This window comes from Palaemon carinicauda, chromosome 17 (genome assembly GCF_036898095.1).
Source record: "Palaemon carinicauda isolate YSFRI2023 chromosome 17, ASM3689809v2, whole genome shotgun sequence".
NCBI classification, from domain to species: Eukaryota; Metazoa; Arthropoda; class Malacostraca; order Decapoda; family Palaemonidae; genus Palaemon; species Palaemon carinicauda.
The window spans coordinates 102,422,783-102,444,948 of NC_090741.1; the positions used below are offsets into that span (position 1 = coordinate 102,422,783).

Genomic DNA, 22,166 nt, shown 5'->3' on the forward strand with positions numbered 1-22,166 from the left:
TGCAAGTGTAAATTGGACACTGCATCAGTTTATCGGTAAACCTGCAATAGAACCACTCTTTCTGCCCTTATTGGGCAGTGTTGTTTGCAGTTATCCCCATTTACTGATTGCAAATATAGGCCTCCCATTAAAGGCCGTTATATTTTGAGGAGCAGAGAAGCTAAATCTGTGGCATCCTTTTTGGTAGCACCTAAGAGAGTGCAGGAAAGACTGTTTTGCACTTTTCATTCCTCATCGGGTTGGACTTTCAATGAAACTTGAATATACTGTACACTCATAGATTGATCCTTGGGAGTATGCTTTAAGAGCAGGGAGAACTTGGATCTACATTGGAGATTTTTATGAATAGTACTTACCTGGCAGATATATATATATAGCTTAAGTCTCTGACTTCCGGCAGAATTTATTCAAAAATCGCGGCAACCGCCTTGTGGTGGTTGTGCGGTTAGGTGGTTAACAACCCTTACAGGGTGGTACCTGGAATCATTCCCGTTTTCTGTTCCTCAGATTATCTTTGCCGGCCAGATCGACAACATCGTTGGTCCGCCATTAAGAGTTTTTCGAATCGATTTCCCTACATCGCTGTTTTGGACTTCGTTTGGTGAAGTACACTGTTTTGGGATTTGGCAATTGTGTTTTGTTATTATTTTTGTTTTTTTTGCTTTGTTTATCATGAGGGAAAAACTTCATATTCGTGTATGTGCAAGTGATGTATGCAAGGTGAGGTTACCGAAAGTGTCGGTTGACCCTCACACAGTTTGTATGGGTTGCAGGGGGTTTGAATGTGCACTTAATAATAGGTGCAAGGAATGCGATAGAGTTAGGAGAGCTAAATCAAAGTCAAAATCTTCTAGTGAAGCTAGTTTAGATTTATCTATTGACCCTTTAATTGTTACCTCTTTGGAAGTTGTTCCTTCCCCGAAGGTAGTAACTCCTGCCCCATCTACAGGATCTGCGACTGCAGATGACCCTCGGTATGCCAGGATGGCTGCTGAGTTGGAGGCCATTAAATTACAACTTGCTGCCTTTAAAGGTAAGGGTGAAAGTGATATTAGTGCTTGTGAAAGTGCAGTGGAGGTGGCGGCTGATCGAACCTGTCATACCCCTAGGTCTAGACCTTTACCAAGCTCCTAGGACCAAGGGAGAAGGTACGTCGAAAGCCGAAAGGGTGTGAGAGGTGCTTATCCTCGGTCAGTCGTCGCCTCAGACAGTCCTGTTGTGACCTACCAGGCTGCTCTTGACCGCCGTAGAAAAGGCCGGTCGGATACGTTTGTGTCTTCACCAAATCCTTCTCCCAGACGCAAGTGGCAATACGAATCAAGACCGACGAAGAAACGGTGGGACCGGGATGTGCAGTCTCGCTCTCCCTCTCCCGGTTCGAGTAACCGAGAACCTTAACCTTCTGAGGACGACTTCGATGTTGTTCCTGTTAAGAGGACGAAACGGAGAGTCCTTAGCCCTGTTAAACCTGATAAACTTCCTGCTTCTACTGCCAGCGCTTCCAAACAGCTGCCTCCTTCGGAACCGCGAGAACCAGTAGAAGTTGCTAAAGCTTTCATGGCTGTTATGCAGGAACAGCTTTCATCGCTAGTGCAAGCTTTCAGCCGCCCTCCTTCCCAGTCCGACAGACGTAAGGATGTCTCTTTGCCAGTTAAGAGATCTTCTTCTAAGAGGGAACGAAGTAACTCTCCAAAGAAACCTCTGCACACTTCGTCGGCCGTACGACAACGCACACCCTCTTCATCGGCGTAATGCCAGGACGTTACTTCCTCTCGCTCTCGGCGCCAGGACGATACTGCCTCTTGCCCTCGGAGCCAGGACGATTCCTCTTCTAGCTCGAAGCTCCAGGACGATTCCGCCTCGCGTTTTAGGCAGCAGGCCGAATGCAGCCTGCATTATCAGGACGAATGCAGCCTGACTTATCAGGACGAATGCAGCCTGCCTTATCAGGACGAATGCAGCCTGCCTTATCAGGACGATACCGCTTCTCGTCATCAGGACGATACCTCTTCTCGCTGCCAGGATGATAGCAGCGCTCGGCGCCAGGACGCTTTCTTCTCTAGGTGCCGGGACGACACCTACGCTCGGCGCCAGGACGCAAGCAGCTCTCGGTGCCAGGCTGCTTGCAGCCCACTTCTTCAAGATGTTGACCTTGATCAGGACCTCGATGATGTATCGGAAGAGGAAGAGAAACCTACCAACTCTGCTAGTGACTATAAGGTTCTGTCTCGCTCCCTTTTAGAACTATATGGGGAGGAATTCCAACCTTCGGCGCCTCGTTCTCCTGAGTCACAATTCTCCAGGAAGAAGGCTACGAAGCATTCGGCCTTCATCAAAATGAAACTTTCAATTTCTGCCAGGAAAGCACTCGCTAAGGCGGGTGATTGGATGAAGGAACGGAGGCAAGCGGTCAAGAACACCTTTTCTCTCCCACCATCTCGGCTCGCTTCCAAGGCTGGTATGTGTTATGAGATAGGGGAACCTTTGGGTCTCGGAGTGCCTGCCTCCTCCCAAGGCAACTTCTCTGCTCTTGTGGACTCGGGAAGAAGACATGCTCTGAACTCTGCTAAGGTGATGTGGTCCATGTCGGAGCTTGATCACCTCGTCAAGGGAATTTTCAGGGTTTTCGAGGTTTTTAGCTTCCTAGACTGGTCTCTCAGGTCTCTGGCCAGGAAGACAGAACTTTTGGAAGGCACAAAGGATCTGACGAGTATCTTGTCCTGCATGGACAAAGCTCTAAGGGATGGGCCTAATGAGTTGGCTTCCCTTTTCTCAGCAGGGTTCTTGAAGAAGAGGGCCCTGTTGTGCTCCTTCACCTCTAGATTGGTGACTGTTGCCCAGAAGTCGGAGCTGCTTTACGCCCCTCTCACACCATCTCTTTCCCGAAGCTCTGGTCAGAGATATCTCCCTTTCTCTGGCACAAAAGGCTACTCAGGACCTTTTATCTCGGTCTGCTAGAAAGCCTTTGCCTGTTGCTCCTGCTCCTCTGAAGAAGGAAGAGAAGAAGTTCCAGCAGCCTTTTCGGAGTAGGGCTTCCTCGAGAGCGGATTTCAGGGGGAGAAGACAAGAGTCAGGGCCAAGGACCAGCAGAGGTGCGTTAAGGCCCCGATCCAAGAAATGAGATGGAAGTCCTCCAGACAACAGTAGGGGCAAGACTGTCTCATTTTTGGCAGTCTTGGAAGAGGAGAGGGGTGGACACCTGGTCCCTCTCTATCATCAAGGAAGGTTACAAGATCCCCTTTTTGAATAAGCCTCCTCTCTCAGACACTCCCCTAGCCTTAGTGGCTCAGTACGCCGACGCGGGGAAACATGAGGCTCTTCTGGAGCTAGTCGACCAGATGTTGATCAAGGGAGCAATAGAGCCAGTTCGGGACCTTACCTCCCCAGGCTTTTACAATCGCCCGTTTCTGGTTCCCAAGAACTCGGGTGGATGGAGACCAGTCCTAGATGTCAGCTTTCTGAACGCCTTCGTGGAGAAAACAAAGTTCTCCATGGAGACGACCCAGTCCGTGCTGGCAGCAGTTCGTCCAGGCGACTGGATGGTATCTCTCGACCTGCAGGACGCTTATTTTCACGTCCCCATTCATCTGACTTCAAGGAAATATCTGAGATTTGTGATTCAGGGCAAGTGCTTTCAATTCAGGGCACTTTGCTTTGGTTTCAGCACGGCTCCTCAAGTTTTCACCAGGCTAATGGCGAACATGGCAGGCTGGTTACATCAGGAGGGGATAAGGGTATCCTTCTATCTGGACGACTGGCTGATCCGATCACAGTCGAAAGAAAAATGTCTGGAGGACCTACAGAAGACGTATACAATGACTCAGGACCTGGGACTCATCATCAACAGGGAGAAGTCTCAGACCGAACCGAATCAGACTATTCTGTATTTGGGGATAGTTCTGAATTCAGTTCTTTTTTGGGCTTCTCCCTCCCAGGAAAGGCAGACCAGGTGCCTAGAGAAAATCAGAGGATTATTTTAAAGAAGCAGGAATGCTCAGCGAAGGAGTGGATGAGTTTGCTGGGAACTCTATCCTCCCTAGAGCAGTTTGTCTCGTTGGGGAGACTGCACCTAAGACCTCTGCAACACTTCCTCGCAAAGGTATGGAACAGGAAGACCCAGGAGGACTCCTTTTCTTTTCCCATTCTGACAGAGATCAAGGATCTTTTGATGTGGTGGCTGGACCCAGCTCTGTTAGGAGAAGGGATCTCCTTGTACAAGAAGAACCCCGACCTAGTGTTATTCTCAGACGCGTCGGAGTCAGGCTGGGGAGCAACACTAGGGAACAAGGAGGTCTCAGGTGTTTGGGAAGGAAGTCAGGTCAGTTGGCATATCAACAGAAAGGAGTTGATGGCAATTCTGTTGGGACTAAAGGCCTTTGGAACCTCGGTGTCAGGGAAGACTGTGGAGATTAATTCAGACAACACAGCTCTCGCGTACATCAGGAAACAAGGGGGAACTCACTCCCTCTCTCTGTTCAGAACAGCGAGAGAGCTTCTCCTTTGGGCGAGCGAGAACAGGACTCTGCTGTTGACGAGGTTTGTTCAAGGGCAAAGAATCATCAGGGCAGACATGCTCAGCAGGAAGGGACAAGTTCTTCCCACAGAGTGGACTCTCAACCCGCATGTCTGTCAGAGCCTCTGGAAGTTGTGGGGCAGACCTGTAATAGACCTTTTCGCCTCCAACTTGAACAAGAGGATCCCCAACTACTGCTCCCTAGTACCGGACAAGGAACCGGTAGCAGTGGACGCCTTCTTGATGAATTGGACGGGGATGGACATGTATGCGTTTCCCCTGTTCAAAATCATCAATCTGATCATCAGAAAATTAGCTCTCCTCGATTCGGGACGAATGATCCTAGTGGCTCCATTCTGGCCTGCAAGGGAATGGTTCACCGAAGTGGTGGGCATGCTGATGGACTTCCCAAGAAGACTCCTGGCAAGTCCAGATCTTCTCAGACAGCCCCACTTTGAGAGATATCATCAAAACCCCCTTGCTCTCAAACTGACTGCCTTCAGACTGTCGAGAAGCTCGTTAGATCTCGAGGCTTTTCGGCACAAGCGGCGAAAGCTATTGCCAGAGTAAGAAGGATCTCTTCACAAAGAGTCTACCAGTCTAAGTGGGAGACCTTTAGAGCTTGGTGCAGGCGGCACAAGATTTCCTCGACCACTACCTCTATGAGCCAGATTGCAGACTTTTTATTGTACCTCAGACAGGATGCTAAGCTGGCTGTACCTACCATCAAAGGATACAGGAGTATGCTTTCAACCGTCTTTAGGCATAGAGGCCTAGAGTTGTCTCAAGATAAAGATTTGCAGGACCTCATTAGGTCTTTTGAGACGACGAAACAGGTACAATTAAGACCCCCATCGTGGAACATGGATGTGGTGTTCAAGTTTCTGTGATCCAAGAAATTTGAACCTATCTCGCAAGCCTCTCTTCGAGATATAACAAAGAAAACCATCTTCCTTATGACTCTAGCAACTGCCAAAAGGGTCAGCGAGGTCCAGGCGATTGAGAAGCGTGTAGGCTTCAATCAAAATGGAGCGGTTTGAGCCTTAAGGTTCGACTTTCTCGCCAAGAACGAGAACCCTTCGAAACCCTGGCCTAGGACGTTTGAGGTCCCTAACCTCACGAACTTAGTGGGTCAGGAGCAGGAAAGACTCCTCTGCCCAGTTAGGTCCCTCAAGGCTTATTTGGCCCACACTAAGAATGTGAGGGGTGCATCCAACTCGTTATGGTGTTCAGTGAAGGATCCTCAAAAACCCCTGTCAAAGGGAAATTATTAGGGAAGCCCACCTCTTATGTGAGGAAGAACACTTCGCCCTGTTGAAAGTACGGGCTCACGAAGTGAGAGCCATTGCTACATCACTGGCATATCAGAAAAATATGTCACTTAGGCAAATCATGGACGCAACGTTCTGGAGGAGCAACTCTGTCTTCGCTTCTCATTACCTCAGAGAGGTGAGAGTAGACTATGATAAGTGTTATACCTTGGGCCCATACATAGCTGTGGCTTCTGTATTAGGCAAAGGAGTTATTACCCCCACTCAACCTTAGTTTGTATGCATGTATGAAGGTTTGTGTTTTTATTTTTTCAATATTAAACTTACCCGATGATCATATAGCTGTCAGCTCTGCTGCCCGACAGAAAAAACCTACGGGCGGAATACGCCAGCGATCGTTATACAGGTGGGGGTGTACATCAATAGCGCCATCTGTCAAGTAGGTACTTAAGTATTCGATGGCAACATAGAACCAATTTTCTCTCTGTCGTGCCACTGGCAAGACCTACTAAATACGCCGTCCTAACTGGATTTGTTTTCACAACGATTTGGTGAAGTACACTATTCCAGTTTTGAGCTTTCGCTATGCAGGGGTTTTTTCTTCATTTCAAAACTTGAACTCGTTTTGGATAGATTTAATTATGGTGACGAAGAGAGTATGGACTCTCTTTCACTTTTAAATGGCCGACCCTTCCCTTAGACGGAAGTGTGTTTAGGTTTTTGGTAATTTTGCTTAACACGTTATAGATCTATTTATTTTATATCTCTCCGCCTTTATAGGCCTCTTCGATTAACTTTCCATTTATTATAAACTTATAAAAAATAAATTTTTATGTTTGTTTATATGCGACCTTTCCTAATAGTAGGCGGTCCTAACTTGGAACCGAAGTTAATTAACATTGAGCCCGTTATATCGTATTTAACCTTTAAAGAATTTAATACTTTTTTAATTTTAATGTTTTATGAAAGAATTTCTTTGATAGTCTCGTACTGTTTTCAAAGATGAACTAACGTTTAGTTTTTTAGTCTACGCAGTTGTTGACGTTCAGAACGTTCAACATGCGCTCTATCGTTACGATAGAGAGAGAGTGTATCACGGTTTCACTTTGCAGTAAGAGTAAACCGATTCTAGCGTTTTGTTCATTCTTTCTTAGCTTAAATGGTTTAAATTCTAAATTAAAGGAACTTTTTATTTGGAAAACCTTTCAGTTTTTTCCTTTAGCAAATAACATGTTTTAACGATATATAATGGGCTCCTCTCTCAGGTGCGAAATCAAGAGAGAAGAGAGAGAGAGATAGAGACGGAGGGAGAGAGAGGAGAATAAACGTTTCGTTCAAGCGGGTAACGTTGTTCTCGTTTTTTACTCTCCTCCCTAGTCGCTGTAGGGGAAGAAGGTAAAACGTTTCTAGGGTTTTATTCTTGTTCCCAGGCTTTGTGCGGTGAGAGATTGTAAACGTAGTTTATTTGATCTAGTGTTTAGTCTCTTTTCCAGCCACTGAATTCTTTATCTTTATTTATGTTTTTCTGTTGCATTGTAAGACGGTTTTCGCAATTACTACCTTTTAATGAAGGATAGGATTGCGTGTTTCAGGTAGAAATCAGTTAAAGTTTCGATTTCAGTGAAATAAGTGCAAAACAGAAAATCTATAGTGATAAAGTGATATGCGCAAAGTGTTACAGTGTTGCGTCCGAGGGTTCGTCTGTTCGTGCCAGTCGTTCACCTAGTCCGGGACCTCTTACAAGCTCCCAAGCCCAGGGGAGAAGTAATGTCGAACGACTTATGGGTTCCACAGGCCTTGATCAACGAACAGACGTTTTTCCCTCCGTGGTTTCGGGCGTATCTACCCAAGATCGCCCCACCCACACAAAGACGAGAGAGCCCATTTATTCCTCGTCTGCGGAAGAGGTTTCTCGTAAGAAACCATGGACCACATCTTGCAGCTTTTTAAGTGCAAGTCGGTCCCTTCCGCGCAAGTCCAACGTCCTAGGTGTAGCCACTGGGTCAGTTCGGACTCGCTGCAGTCATCCGACGACTGCACACCTCCCAAGAGAGGCAAGGTGGTACCGCAACAGGCAGTGACTCCGTCTGTTGCCGCACCAGCTGTTTTAGACCCTCAGTCACAACGGACAGTAGCTCCGTCTGTTGCCGTTTTTGTAGACCCTAGTGGTCTTTACTGCAGTCTATGCAGACTCAGTTAGCTGCGGTTATGCAGGAGTTTCGTGCGGAGAAGGTTGACACTGCTCCCGTTAGCCTACAACCTGCCACGGTTGTGCGCCCAGCTCACGCTGAGGCTGCCTGCTCCCACACTCCGGCTGCGGAGAGCTCCACCTCCGATGCGCAATCTACCCTGCCAGACGCATGTTGACGTTAGCCGACGTGCGGCACCCTCCGTTAACATGCGTGAGCTACCGCATCAGCAGTGGGAAGGTGGAGTCAAGCTGCCGTGTTTTGACGCGATGCGTTAGTTTCCGCAACCCACGGCAGTCCCCACCACGCACCACCACTCCGCTTTGGTTGTTGCCTGCTCCCACACTCCGACTGCGGAGAAGGTTGACGATGCACCTGTTTGCCTACAACCTGCCACTGTTGTGCGCCCAGCATGGCTGCCTGCTCCCACACTCTTGTTGTGAGAGCTCCTCCACCCATGCGCAGTCGACCCTGCCAGACGCATGCTGACTCCCACAGACACACGGAGCACTCCGTTGCCGTGCGTGAGCTACCACAAGCTGCCGTGTTTTGACACGGTGTGTCAGCCTCCGCAACCCACTGTGGTTACCGCCACTCGCCCGCAGCAGACTAGTCAGTCAGGAGTTGAGGCTTCCCCACACAGCTTTGGTTGTTGCCAGCTCACAGACTGTCAAGCAGTTACATGACGTTGCCTTCTGATCTGCTACTAATGCACCAGTGCTGTATGTCCTCACGCACCTGTTGTGGTTGACAGTTCAGTTTTTGACAGTTCACAGACTGTCAAGCAGTTACATAACGTTGCCTTCTGTTCTGCTGCTTATGCACCAGTGAGACCCTCACTGAGATAACCTAGCTTTTCTCGGACATGGTTCCTGTAGATGAGAAAGTGCTGTTCTCCCTCCTACTGATATTCCTTTGAGGACTCTGTCATTTGGAGAGGAGCCTTAAGCTGCTTAGCCTCCTATGGACTTTAATTGAAGCATAACAAGGCTTCCAGGGATGGTAAATGGTTCCGCTTCAGTCGCTAACCCCGTCTGTTGCCACACCTGCTCCCATAGACCCTAATGGGCTTTGTTGCAAGACATGCAGTCCAAGCTTGTGTTCCTTGATAGAGGATTTTTTACGGAGAAGAACCTTCTGGCCAACAACCTTCCTACCGGTTGGTTGTGCGCCCTGTTGACGCTGAGGTATCCTACTCGCGTCCGCCAGTTGAGGTGGTCCCTCCACCGATGCGACCCAGTGTGGGTTGCCAGTCGCACGTTGACGTTAAGCGACTCTCGGAGGTGGTTGTGGACGTTCAGTGTGTCACTAGGAAGACGTTCAACAACCAACAGAGGTGACTTGTTGTGACGCAGTGCGGCAACCTCAGCAACCCGGTAGGGGGTTGACTGCACAACCCAGACAGTCTAGACAGTTTCGGGTTGACGCTGTACTTCCTCGCGTCCCCATGGTTGACAGTTCACAGACTGTGCAGCAGTACCATGATATTGTGTCCGGCTCCGTCACGCATCCACCCGTGCGGCCGGATTCAGCGAGTCAGACGTTGCCCACTCCGTTGCCGTTTCCTCATCAGTTTCGGATGAGGAACCCTCTGATGAGGACATTGCTGAACAAGACGATCAACCCCCAGCCCTGCTATCCATCCAGAAGATGCTGAAGAAGGAACGCTGCCCTGTCAGGCTGTGGATGAGTCTGGTTAGGACACTGTCATCCGTGGTTCAATTTGGGTCACTTGGAAGACTACACCTCCGTCCTCTTCTGTATCATCTAGCTTTTCACTGGAAAAGGACAAGACGCTAGAAGCGGTCTCGATCCCGGTTTCCGGAAAGATAAAGTCTGGTCTGAATTGGTGAAAGGACTTTATCAACCTTTGAAAGGGTCTTCCCCTGACTGTTCAGACTCCCAACCACGTTCTCTTCTCGGACGCATCGGACGTAGGCTGGGGTGCGACATTAGGCGGTAGGGAATGCTCGGGATTATGGAACTCGAGTCAAAGGACAATGCATTTCAACTGAAAGAAGCTACTGGCAGTACGTCTGACCTGGAAAAGCTTCAGGTCTCTCCTTCAAGGCAAAGTGGTGGAGGTGAACACGGACAACACCCTGCTTTGACGTACATCTCCAAGCAAGGAGGGATCTACTCTCTGACATGGTACGAGTTCGCAAGAGACCTCCTCACCTGTTCAACAGGTCTAGACTTTTCACTAGTAACGAGGTTCATCCAAGGCAACTTGAATGTCATAGCAGATTGTCTCAGTAGGAAGGGTCAAATAATTCCAACAGATTGGACCCTCCACAAGGATGTATGCAAGAGACTTTGGGCCACCTGGGGCCAGCCAACCATAGATCTCTTCGCAACCTCGATGACCAAGAGGCTCCCAATACTTTGCTCACCTATCCCGGACCCAGCAGTAGTTCATATAGATGCCTTCCTACTAGATTGGTCACATCTAGATCTATATGCATTCCCTCCGTTCTAGATTGTCAACAAGATACTGCAGAAGTTCGCCTCTCACGAAGGGACAAAGTTGACGCTAGTTGCTTCCCTCTGGCCCGCGAGAGAATAACTCACCGAGGTACTTCGATGGCTAGTAGACGTTCCCAGAACACTTCCCCTAAGGGTGGACCTGCTACGTCTGCCACGCGTAAAGAAGGTACTCCAAGGCCTCCACGCTCTTCGTCTGACTGCCTTCAGACTATCGAAAGACTCTCGAGAACTAGAGGTTTTTCGAAGGAGGCAACCAGAGCGATTGCTAGAGCAAGGAGAACATCCACCCTTAGAGTCTACCAATCGAAGTGGGAAATCTTCCGAAACTGGTGCAAGTCAGTATCCGTATCCTCGACCAGTACCTCTGTAACTCAAATAGCTGACTTCCTCTTATATCTGAGGAAAGAACGATCTCTTTCAGCTCCCACTATCAAGGGTTACAGAAGCATGTTGGCATCAGTCTTCCGTCACAGAGGCTTAGATCTTTCCAACAATAAAGATCTACAGGACCTCCTTAAGTCTTTTGAGACCACGAAGGAGCGTCGTTTGGTTACACCTGGTTGGAATTTAGACGTGGTTCTAAGATTCCTTATGTCAGACAGGTTCGAACCGCTTCAATCAGCCTCCCTGAAAGATCTCACCTTTAAGACTCTTTTCCTGATATGCTTAACCACAGCTAAAAGAGTCAGTGAGATTCATGCCTTCAGCAAGAACATCGGATTCTCATCCGAAACGGCTACATGTTCTACATCTTGGTTTTCTAGCCAAACACGAGCTGCCTTCTCGGCCTTGACCAATATCGTTCGATATTCCAAACTTATCGTATGGTTGGAAATGAACTAGAAAGAGTATTATGTCCTGTAAGAGCTCTTAAGTTCTATTTTAAAAACCTTTACGAGGCCCGTCTGAAGCTTTATGGTGTTCAGTTTCAGAGAATTCTTTATCCTATTTTATCAGACTGTTAATACGAGAAGCTCATTCCCTTCTGAATGAGGAAGACCAAGCTTGGCTGAAGGTAAGGACACACGAAGTTAGAGCTGTCGCAACTTCCGTGGCCTTTAAACAAAATAGATCTCTGCAAAGTATATTCGACGCAACCTATTGGAAAAGCAAATCAGTGTTCGCGTCTTTTATCTTAAGAATGTCCAGTCTCTTTACGAGAACTGCTACACTCTGGGACCATTCGTAGCAACGAGTGCAGTAGTGGTGGGGGCTCCACCACTACAATTCCCTAATTCCATAACCTTTTTAATCTTTCTCTTGAAATATTTGTGGGTTGTCCGGAAGGCTAAGAAGCCTTTCGCATCCTACTTGATTTGGCGGGTGGTCAAAGTCATTTCTTGAGAAGCGCCTAGATTAGAGGTTTTGATGAGGACCTTTAGTATAGGTTGCAACCCTTCATACTTCAGCTCCTAGGAGTCACTCAGCATCCTATGAGGATCGCGAGGCTCAGTAAGGAAGACGTACTTAAAAAGGCAGAGTAATTGTTCAAGTCGTCTTCCTTACCAGGTACTTACCGTATATACTCGTGTAATGTTCGATTTTTGAAGGCCTATTTTTCAGTTAAAAAAGTAAGGGTCGAACATTACACGAGATATATATTTGAAACAGTAAAAATTTCTGGCCTACCGGTAGGTAAACGTAAGCTAGGCCTACGCGAAAATTACCCTAGGCTATGCTACCTACCGGTAGGTAATCGTAGGCTATGCTTACACGTATATAAGGTTACCTTCTGGTAGGTAAACATAGGCTAGGCCTATATATACAGTACTAACCATGTTCATTTAACACCAGACATATTATTAGCATGGATTTTATTTCCTAAACAATCATAAATAGTTTTTTTTTTGCTAGGAGTAATGACTTTACCATAACGCAGCAGCTATGAAGCTAGCAAACTGTCGGGTTGCGTACGTTATAACGTGATATGGTTAATGAAAAAATAAGGCTCATTTTATTTTACTTGGTATTGTATATTAATTTATATTAATAATAAACCGCAAAAATTTTTATTAATTGAATCCACATTTTTTTTCTCCAAGTTCGAACGCTAGTTTCGGTAACTCCAAACATTTTTACGGCTTGAACGTTATTTGTCGCTTCAGCGGACAGCGGCTGCAATAATTTGAAGCTTGAATTTTGCAGTAAATTTTTTATATTTCTTGGTAGACATCTTGATGGGTTATGAGTAAATTCTTATTCATATATTTTGTGAGGAAAAAAAATGATTAGCATAACGGGTAATTATAATCACCGTAATTACCTGCAATTACCGGTAATGGTAATTTGTTACTCAAAACGATGAACTAATTTTGTTTGCTACTTGAAGTGTTTGCTTGTTTTTGAAAGCTATTAGGCGGTGATGATAATCGGCTGTTTGCAACTAAAGTGTTCGCTAGAAAATGTACGCTGAATACTCAATTGTTATTGTAAACAGATGTTAGTATTTAGGTGTTGTTCCGATTTGTTTTATACATTTGTTTATCGCACTTAGGCATAACCCTTACTTTGTTGGTAATTATGGTATGCTGGAGATAAAAGACATCTAGCCTACTGCCAAAATCAAGACTCGAACATTACATGAGGTATATGATGAATTCATGATTTTGAAGGCAAAATAGGGGGGTCGAACATTACACGAAGTCGAACATTACACGAGTATATACGGTATTTATTTTATGCTTGTTATTTTGAATAACTGCTAAAATGAAATACGGAATACTTAGCTCATATTAATGTCAACATGTAATGCTGGTCTCTACCCACCCCCCTGGGTGTGAATCAGCTATATGATCATCGGGTAAGTTTAATATTGAAAAATGTTATTTTCCTTAGTAAAATAAATTTTTGAATATACTTACCCGATGATCATAAATTAAAGGACCCACCCTTCTTCCCCAATAGAGACCCAGTGGACAGAGGAGAAAATTGGTTCTATGTTGACATCGAGTACTTAAGTACCTACTTGACAGATGGCGCTGTTGATGTACACCCCCACCTGTATAGCGATCGCTGGCGTATTCCACCCGTAGGTTTTTTCTGTCGGGCAGCAGAGCTGACAGCTATATGATCATCGGGTAAGTATATTCAAAAATTTATTTTACTAAGGAAAATAACATTTTGTCTGAGGACCTCGTCTTGTGGTACAGTTCCCTCAGTCCAGATAGATAGTTTATATCTATTTCTGCAAGGTTAGGGGGTTAGTTTTAGTAAGGCTGCAGGTTTTTATTATATGGGGCGAAGGTAGTTTCTGAAGTCTAGTCAAGTTGTTGGTCTTACCCCTTTGACAGACTCGATTGAGTTGTTTGCAGCATAGCGGGTCTACTCCTGGCTGAACACTCTTAAGGGAAAGCAACTCTAGAGGCAGTAACCTTTGAAGTCAGCTACCTTAGCAGGTAAGGAATCAAGGTGTTTTTTCTCCTACAACTCTTTTGTTGTTTCCCCAACGACTTTTACTGTCTGTTTCCCTCCTCTAAATGTGTGAATCAGCTATACAGTATATATATATAACTGCCAGGTAAGTGCTATTCATAAAAATGGAGTTTTTATGATAAAACAAAGTTTTATGAATACTTACCTGGCAGTTATATATATATTTTAAAGCCCACCCACCTCCCCTCAGGAGACAGGTCTGGCAAAGATAATCTGAGGAACAGAAAACGGGAATGATTCCAGGTACCACCCTGTAAGGGTTGTTAACCATCTAACCGCACAACCACCACAAGGCGGTTGCCGCGATTTTCGAATAAATTCTGCCGGAAGTCAGAGACTTAAACTATATATATATAACTGCCAGGTAAGTATTCATAAAACTTTGTTTTATCATAAAAACTCCATTTTTCTTTTTTGAAGGGTTGGTTGTGAGTGAGGTGATCGCTGCACTTGACATGTGCTAGAAGCTCTTACTTGCAGACCACTGACAACGAGGGAACTTAGGAAGCTCTACATGTAGGTCCTGGATGTCATTTTGAGGGAGCAGGTAGCTAAGGCTACTTTGCCTCAGGTGCCCCCAGTACCAGTGACACCAGTTATTTAATGGTGATCCCAGTGTTAGTGGCCCCAGTATCAATAACCCCAGTGGTGATCCCCTCAGTGTGCCCCAAGCTAATGACCAGGGAAGTAGGGTTTTACACCTGTGTAAAGGGAATTGCTGAAGCCATAAGGACGTAGGAAGACTCCAGCCCCAATAAACTGTTCATGTCTCCCCATTTCCCATCTCCTTAGATTATCATTATATCTTCAGTGTCATTATAGGTAGTAGGTTGGCCAGGGCACCAGCCGCCCATTGAGATACTACTGCTAGAGAGTTATGGGGTCCTTTGATTGGCCAGAGAGTACTACATTGGATTCTTCTCTCTGGTCACGGTTCTTTCCCTTTGCCTACACATACACCGAATAGTATGGCCTATTCTTTACAGATCCTCCTCTGTCCTCATACACCTGACAACACTGAGATTACCAAACAATTCTTCTTCACCCAAGGGGTTAAGTACTGCACTGTAATTGTTCAGTGGCTACTTTCCTCTTGGTAAGGGTAGAAGAGACTCTTTAGCTATGGTAAGCTGCTCTTCTAGAAGGACACTCCAAAATCAAACCAATGTTCTCTAGTCTTGGGTAGTGCCATAGCCTGTGTACCATGGTCTTCCACTGCCTTTAGTTAGAGTTCTCTTGCTTGAGGGTACACTCAGGCACACTATTCTATCTAATTTCTTTTCCTCTTGTTTGTTAAAGTATTTATATTTTATATAGGAAATATTTTATCTCTCCTTCTTTCCTTTCCTTACTGTGCTATTCTCCCTGTTGGGGCCCGTGGGCTTATAGCATCCTGCTTTTCCAACTAGGGTTGTAGCTTAGCAATTGGTAATGATAATAATAATTCACCCCAGCAGCCCCGCCTCCCATACTCCTTGTAACAATGACCCCAGCCTCTTTGTGTTACAAGTGCTAGTATGAGTTCCCACCACTTCACCTGTGCAGTGATTCCAAAGTTATGGTTTTTCTCAGAGCAACCCCTGTGGTTCTCCTCTTTGGGGAGGCTTCGTCGTTGATGGTCTCTCAGATGACCTCTCTTCTTGCAGAACCCAAGGATAAAGTTGGTAAGAGAAAGAAACGAGTTTGCTCATTCTCCTCTCCCAGCACTTCCTCCTCCTCCTATTGCACTTTGGATTCTGATTGTGACCCCTCTTCAAAGAAGAACAAGAAGTTAAAGAAGGATAGTTATAGTTGCAAGATTAGGACTATTGATGACTCCACTTCTATTTTTGGGGAGATAGGTGGCTTCATGTAGTACCTGACCTTTTGTTGTGAGGTCAGGACTACAGCCTCGGCCCCTTGGCCCATGTACCTGGTTGCTGGTCTAACTACCTTGGAAGACATGCTGGCCATAAATGAACGGCCCCATGCTGGGTCGTGCACATTTTACTGACCATGACCCTGTGCTCTCAGTTCCTTTGGGGCCTAGATTATAGCCTATGCTCCTAGCCCCCACTGTGGTGGCTTGACAAACTGGTAGCGTGGCTAGCTTTCACCTTTCTACCTTAAGGGGGCAGTGCTATTTCCTTCTTGATTTTTTATATTACTTCATGTCAAATTGAGAATGTGGCACTCTTAAGCCAATAGCAGGCTGCTATGGGTTGCTGGTTGATGTAATACAGCCCCTTGCTTGTTGCCTCTTTTGTCTCTAATTTGATTGGTATCAGAAATTTTCTCTCCAATGACAACCATCCTGGTCCTTCATCAGCCCCCATTATGTTGTTGCTTCTGACATTGAAACAGAATGCGCTGGATTCTCGTATCCCGAAGATATCGGACCTTGGCCCATACCAACAGAAGCAGAGAACCAAGTCAGACAGTACTTTTGTTGAGGTTTCTTGCACTCATTAGCGAGTGCAATGAACTGGGTGCGGCAACCATGGCTCCGGCTTCAGGTAGGTTCTTGGTCATTGATTGGTGCTTGGGTGGCCCTCAAGAATCGAGACCTTGTCTGAAGCTGCCATGGTCTAATCTAACTAGTTGGCCCTGAATTGAGATGATTATCAGACTGGATTTGAGAACACTCCTGTTTTCTGCCATTCAACAGGTACAACCCCCCAATTTCAAGTCTTCTGCGTCAGCACGTCTTCAGTTTAACCCCTCTGTGTGCTGAAATTTGGATGAGAAGGCATGCAATTCTTGGCTTCATAGTCTGTGGCCATGGAGACTTCTTTCATGGCTACCTTTCAAGCTGTCTTGTGGCTTGACCAATGGTCAGGTACCATGACGTACTTCATGAAGACAATGGGGTTATAAACCACATAGGAGGCTTGTACTGTCTGGTGAACAGTGATATTTTTATCGCTCAGTGGGTCAAGTGAGTTATGAAGGGAGGGACGCTCTGATGTACTATAGCTCCCAAAAGTCAAGTTAATGTGTAGTGTGAAAAATGGCTAAGGGAACACAATGACATATGCTGCTAGATTACTTATTGTCTCTGTATGGTTGGTATGTGGGGTTATCTGTCGTAGACGCTAGATTTTTTACTGTGCCTATGTTAGAGCCCTCTAGTCTTACTGTGTTATCACAACTGCATGATATACATGAATATAATATGACACAGTAACAGATTACAATATAATACTATCTTAGGTCATATATGTCCCAATCCTCAGGCTTACCACTCTTTTCTCACCTCACACAACACTTGACAAATAACATTCGCATCCACTCCCCAACACTCAGACCCACCACTTTCTTTTCACCTCGCATGAAACCAGTGTGTCAGGTTATTTTTCCTTTTTTGTTAACGTTACTTTTGAGAGCCATAGCACCTATTCTCAAAACTAGTTATGCCAAAGGTAGCCCTGGCATTTCTGAAAGTGTTCATGCAGGATTCCACGTCATTCTTGCCAAGGGATCACATAAGACTGTGATGAAGAAGTGGAGATCTTCTTTGCAGGATGCCCTGATCCCCTGCACATCTCCTTTTAGGTGTTTTGGCCATGCCTGTGAGGTCAATGTAGAAGAAGGTTGTCTCGACCTTCCCTCGACCTCAATCAGGACCACCTGCAACTTCTTCAACTCAGAAGGATCCTGTGCATGTACAGCCCTTTCAGAGTCCCTGAACTGACCGTTTCAGTAAGGGAGGCATAGAAGTAAGAGGGAGACGCTTACGTTGGAGTCCCCCTATACTGCTGCCACAATTTAGGGGCTGCGTGTCATACCATTGGGCAATCTGGCAGAGAACGACGCTGACCCTAGGTAGTCAGTGTCCTTCTGGATAGGTACTTCTTACTTTTTCTGGACCTTTGGCCTTCCCCTATCTTACACACTGATAGTGTTTGTAGCAATTCTCCAGTATCACCTAAAGCCTCAGCATTGTTCCATAGCTGAAATGATGTTTGAGAAGATTGTGCTCAAAGACATTCGAGACAGATCTCTGGGCTTCTGCAATCATCTTTTCCTGGTGGAAATGTCAAATGAGAGCTGAAGATCAGTTTGTTCAGCAGTCAGATGTAATGATATGAACTGTAATGAGTTCCATCAGAGAAGGAGACATATTTTCAGTTGACATGAAGAAAGCCTACTTCCATGTAACCATACATCCAGTCCTTGTGGAAGTAGACCCTATGTTTTGATTGTACTCTGCTTTCTGGGTGTTCCCTCAAATGTTCATGTTAACCCTTTTACCCCCGGGGTATTTGGAAATTTCCAACCCTTAACCCCCAAGGGGTTATTTTTTTCCCAGCACATTTTGCAGTATATATTTTTTAAATTGCTCTAACAGCCTTAATTTTTGTCATAGAGAGGTCAGGTTGGTCTCATTCTCTTGGAAAATGCCTGAATTTTCTCAATAAATTATCAAAAAATATGAAAAAAAAAATTTTATAGCCTTTTTTTGCAAGGACGTACCGGTACGTCCATGGGGGTAAAGGGATGGCTTTTGTGAAACGTACCAGTACGTCCTTTGGGGGTAAAAGGGTTAATGGCAACTTGGACCTCTCTCATACAGGATACGTCTTTTGATGTATCATAACGATTGGTTGATCCTGGCCTCATTAGGGAGGCAGTTGCTACAGGATTAATATATCCTTCTTTCTTTTTGTCACAATCTGGGGATCATGATAAATTAAGTGTTGATGCTCACACCCAAGAAGAGGTTGAATTATCTGGGCATGCTGTTAGACATGGTAGCAGCTGTCACATCAGCAAGCTAAGAGAGTTAACACAACTATTTTTTCCAGGAGGTACCTCCAGCTCGACATGGGAAAGTCACCTCAGACAGCTATCCTTGTTTCAGAAATTTCTGGTCGTCCTCCAGAAATCTTATTTCTATCCTGTTCCAGTAGGACAGGAAGTTTGGCCTGACCTTTCCTGGTGGCTAAATGGAGGCAACCTTACCTCAGGTGCCTCAAAGGAGGGGTCTGGCTTTCACCTAGGCAATCTGGTTGTATTAGGTGTGTGGTCAGCAGAAAAAATGCATCTACTTCAAAGTTATTGAGATTAACAATCATTCCAAGAACATTCGAGGAACCCCTCAAGTGTTGATGAGCAACAAGACTGCCATGGTAGCTTACATCAACAAGCAAGGAGGCAGTTTCCCTACCTCTTTGCAGTCAACAACGCAATGCACATCTGGGTTCCAAAATGTACTGTGGCGCTCCCAGCCAAATACATCCAGGGAAGCCTATGCCTTTCCCCATTCTTCAGTTTGATTTGCCAGTTGATCAACCAAGTGTTGATCACGTCATGTCTCGCTTAAACCTGTTGCTCTTAGATGGCCTCAAGCTAAGGGATATTCCAATCTATTAGCATCTTTAGTACTAATTACAAACATTCTCATTGATTTTCACCAAGAAGTGCCACACAGTCTCAACTATGGAATGCTACTGCTCAAGGATGAGCAGTCTTATCTTCTGAGTGAATAATATGAACTTCTCTTCATGGAAGCTGCCGATGTTTGTGTAGAACTTAACGGCAGTCTCGCCCACGCTGGAACTTCAGGCTTCTGCAGTGGTATGGGACTTATGTTCTCAAGACTTGCTTGTACTCCTTATGAATCTTTGAGAAGGCCATGTGAGAGCTCTAACCCTAGAAGCTGTCTTTTTGCTAGCAGTGTCTTTGGTGAGTTGCATGGATTATTTTGTGTATCCCAGAAGTTTGCAATGAGGTCTCTAATTTGTGGCTGAATTTTTTACCAAGCCCAGAACCTTTTGTTACACTACCCAGGTTTAAGACCTCCATCCCCTCTCTTCAGTTGGGTGGTAATCAAAAAGAGTTACTTTTGTGTCCAGTTAGGCACTCGGGTTTGAGTGTCAGCTACTCATTAGTACTGGCAGAACTAAGAAAGAGGTATCAATGAACAGTTTCAGGATTTGTGAGACAATTAAGCTCAATGTGATTTGACTATTGAGGAGGTTGATATACCAACTTGAACTACAGGTCATGAAGTTGGGTTTAGGTCTCATTTAGACTCCAAAGAATCTTTAGTCAGACAGGTGATGAAGGGATTTGGAAGTGCCAAACATCTTACACAGCATTCTATTCAACGGAGTATACCCGTAAGCCCTTCAACTCTTTGATTTTGGTCCTGTGGTAGTGGGTTTAGTAGTTGTGTAACCAACCCAGCCTGCATAAGGGACAGGAACCATCTTGTCTATGGTAATGTGTTCGATAGCTTATATGTGTGGAGAAAACGTAAATTGATTGGGTCTTCTGCTTCTTTCCTTTCCTTAATTCAGGAAAGAAGAATTTATACCGGTCTATACTGAATCTGACATTGATGTTGGAAAGCTACATTTCCGAATACCATTTTCATAAGCCTGGATCCGTAAGATGTAGTTCTCCACCTCTACTCTCTGTAGGAGAGGGAGGATGGTGGAAGGATTACCTATTCATTGTCTATAATTCACCAGGTATTTCTGAAATCTCTGTCTTTCTTTATTGGAGAAATTCCTTCATCATCCAAGTACTGGTCCGGCCCCATCTGCCCACTAATAAAATGTTGCTGGAGTCATCTCCCTTGCTCCTATACTGGATCAAGGAGACTGGCATATTCCAGAGAAGAAAAATAACCAACCAGTTAAGTTCTAGGGAGATGTCTTAGCCACCAATAAGTGAGTCTCCCTATTTCAAAGGATGAAAGGTTTGTATACAAGTAGGAACAAATACTAAATTTTAGAAGTAAATGGTATTTTTCTTAGTTGTGCAAACCTGAGTCCTTTAATGTCAAACTTCCCACCTCAATCATCCCTCTCGGTCCTATGCCTAAGGTCAAAAGTAAAGTCTTTGACAGGAGTGTGGATGGGGCTAGCCACCTGTGCTCACCACCTATCAATAACTATCTTGTTAATAATTTCAGCTGCCATTTGTATAGCTGGGAAAAATACAGCTTATCTTGAATGTTTGTTATATTTTAATAAATCTTCCCCAATGTTCATTTGCTATATGCTTGACGTGAAAGCTTACACCAAGAAAAAAATGTGAAAAATTATAGTTATTCCAGTATTTTAGCGAGCTCTTTATCTGTGTTATCTTCTTTTCCCACAAGACCATCATCTTGTTTGAAAACCTCAGGTGCTCTCTTGTTGCGGTACAATTGACACTCGTTCTGTTGAGGTCAAGAGTAGTGAGTGTTCCTCGGAAATAAAAATTTTTGTCCTTTAAATAGGAGCACTGTATGTCTTCAGCAGAGCTGGAACATGTGTTGAATTGTTAACAAGGTAATTTCTTTAGTAGCTGTAGGTAGGAGGTGGAAATTATCTGCCTGTTTTACTTCACTTTTGTTTTTAGCCACATCGAGTGCAGGCTTAATGCTGCTCTCGCTGATTGTTGAATCTTCTCTTACGTTGCTCGTTTTGTAGTTGTGTATTTGCCTATCAGCAGAATTGCCTTAGTGTTATGAAGGCTTTCTCATAACAGTGGAAGTGCATTGATATGCATATGGTAAAGGGAATCGTTCACACTGCCAATCAGGGAGACTATAAACTTCATTTTGAGCATAGTTCAGCTTTCTTGGTATTTCATATTCTTCAGATTGGAATGACCTGGTGCAGTCCAATAAACAATTGGACTGCATCAGGTCATTCTTCTGTGCCCAATAGTGATCATTTTCTCCTGCCAGACATGCCTATCTTGCTTCTTAATGTGAACCCTGTGGAGTGCTAATGTCAGTGTTCCCATTGGTAATGGGAAGTAGGGGGTAGTTTATCCTCTCTTTTCCTCTTCTACAAATCTTTCTCCCTTCCATATATTTGTTGGGTGCTTCCCTGGGGGAAGTAGTTAATGATGGTGATGGTCACATTGGAAGGCCTATTCTTAGTTCCTGTGCCTTGGCGATCAGTCTTCTCCTTTGGGAGAGAGTCATGTTACTTGCCTGCTCTGCTAACTAGGGCCCTACAGGCAGTTAAATGGTTTGTGACTATGGATGCCAGGGGAAGGTTAGGTGTTGCTCTCACCTTTCCCATTTGTATTTGTGACAAGGAAGATTGTTTCTAACCCTTAGTGTGGCCCTCCATATCTAACCTTTAGGGTCATCTAGTGATTGTTGGCTTGGAGATAGGCTGGTAAGGGTATTGATCAATAAGTAGCTTGAGCATCTCCGTTACCTTTAGGTCAGCTTTGTAGACACGAGCCATCTTGGTGCTCAGAATAATATCAACCGTTACTTCTTGGTTTCCTTTCCAAGCACCTCAGTAGTTAAGAATGGTGTGAAATTTCTCTGTCAAAAGA

General features: G+C 45.1%; 1 protein-coding gene across 2 annotated transcripts in view; it reads left to right on the plus strand.

Annotated features, from left to right (window-relative positions):
• Positions 1-22,166, plus strand: part of LOC137656871 (uncharacterized) — a 99,996-nt gene that overhangs the window by 34,796 nt on the left and 43,034 nt on the right. The gene's annotated exons all lie outside the window — the stretch shown is intronic.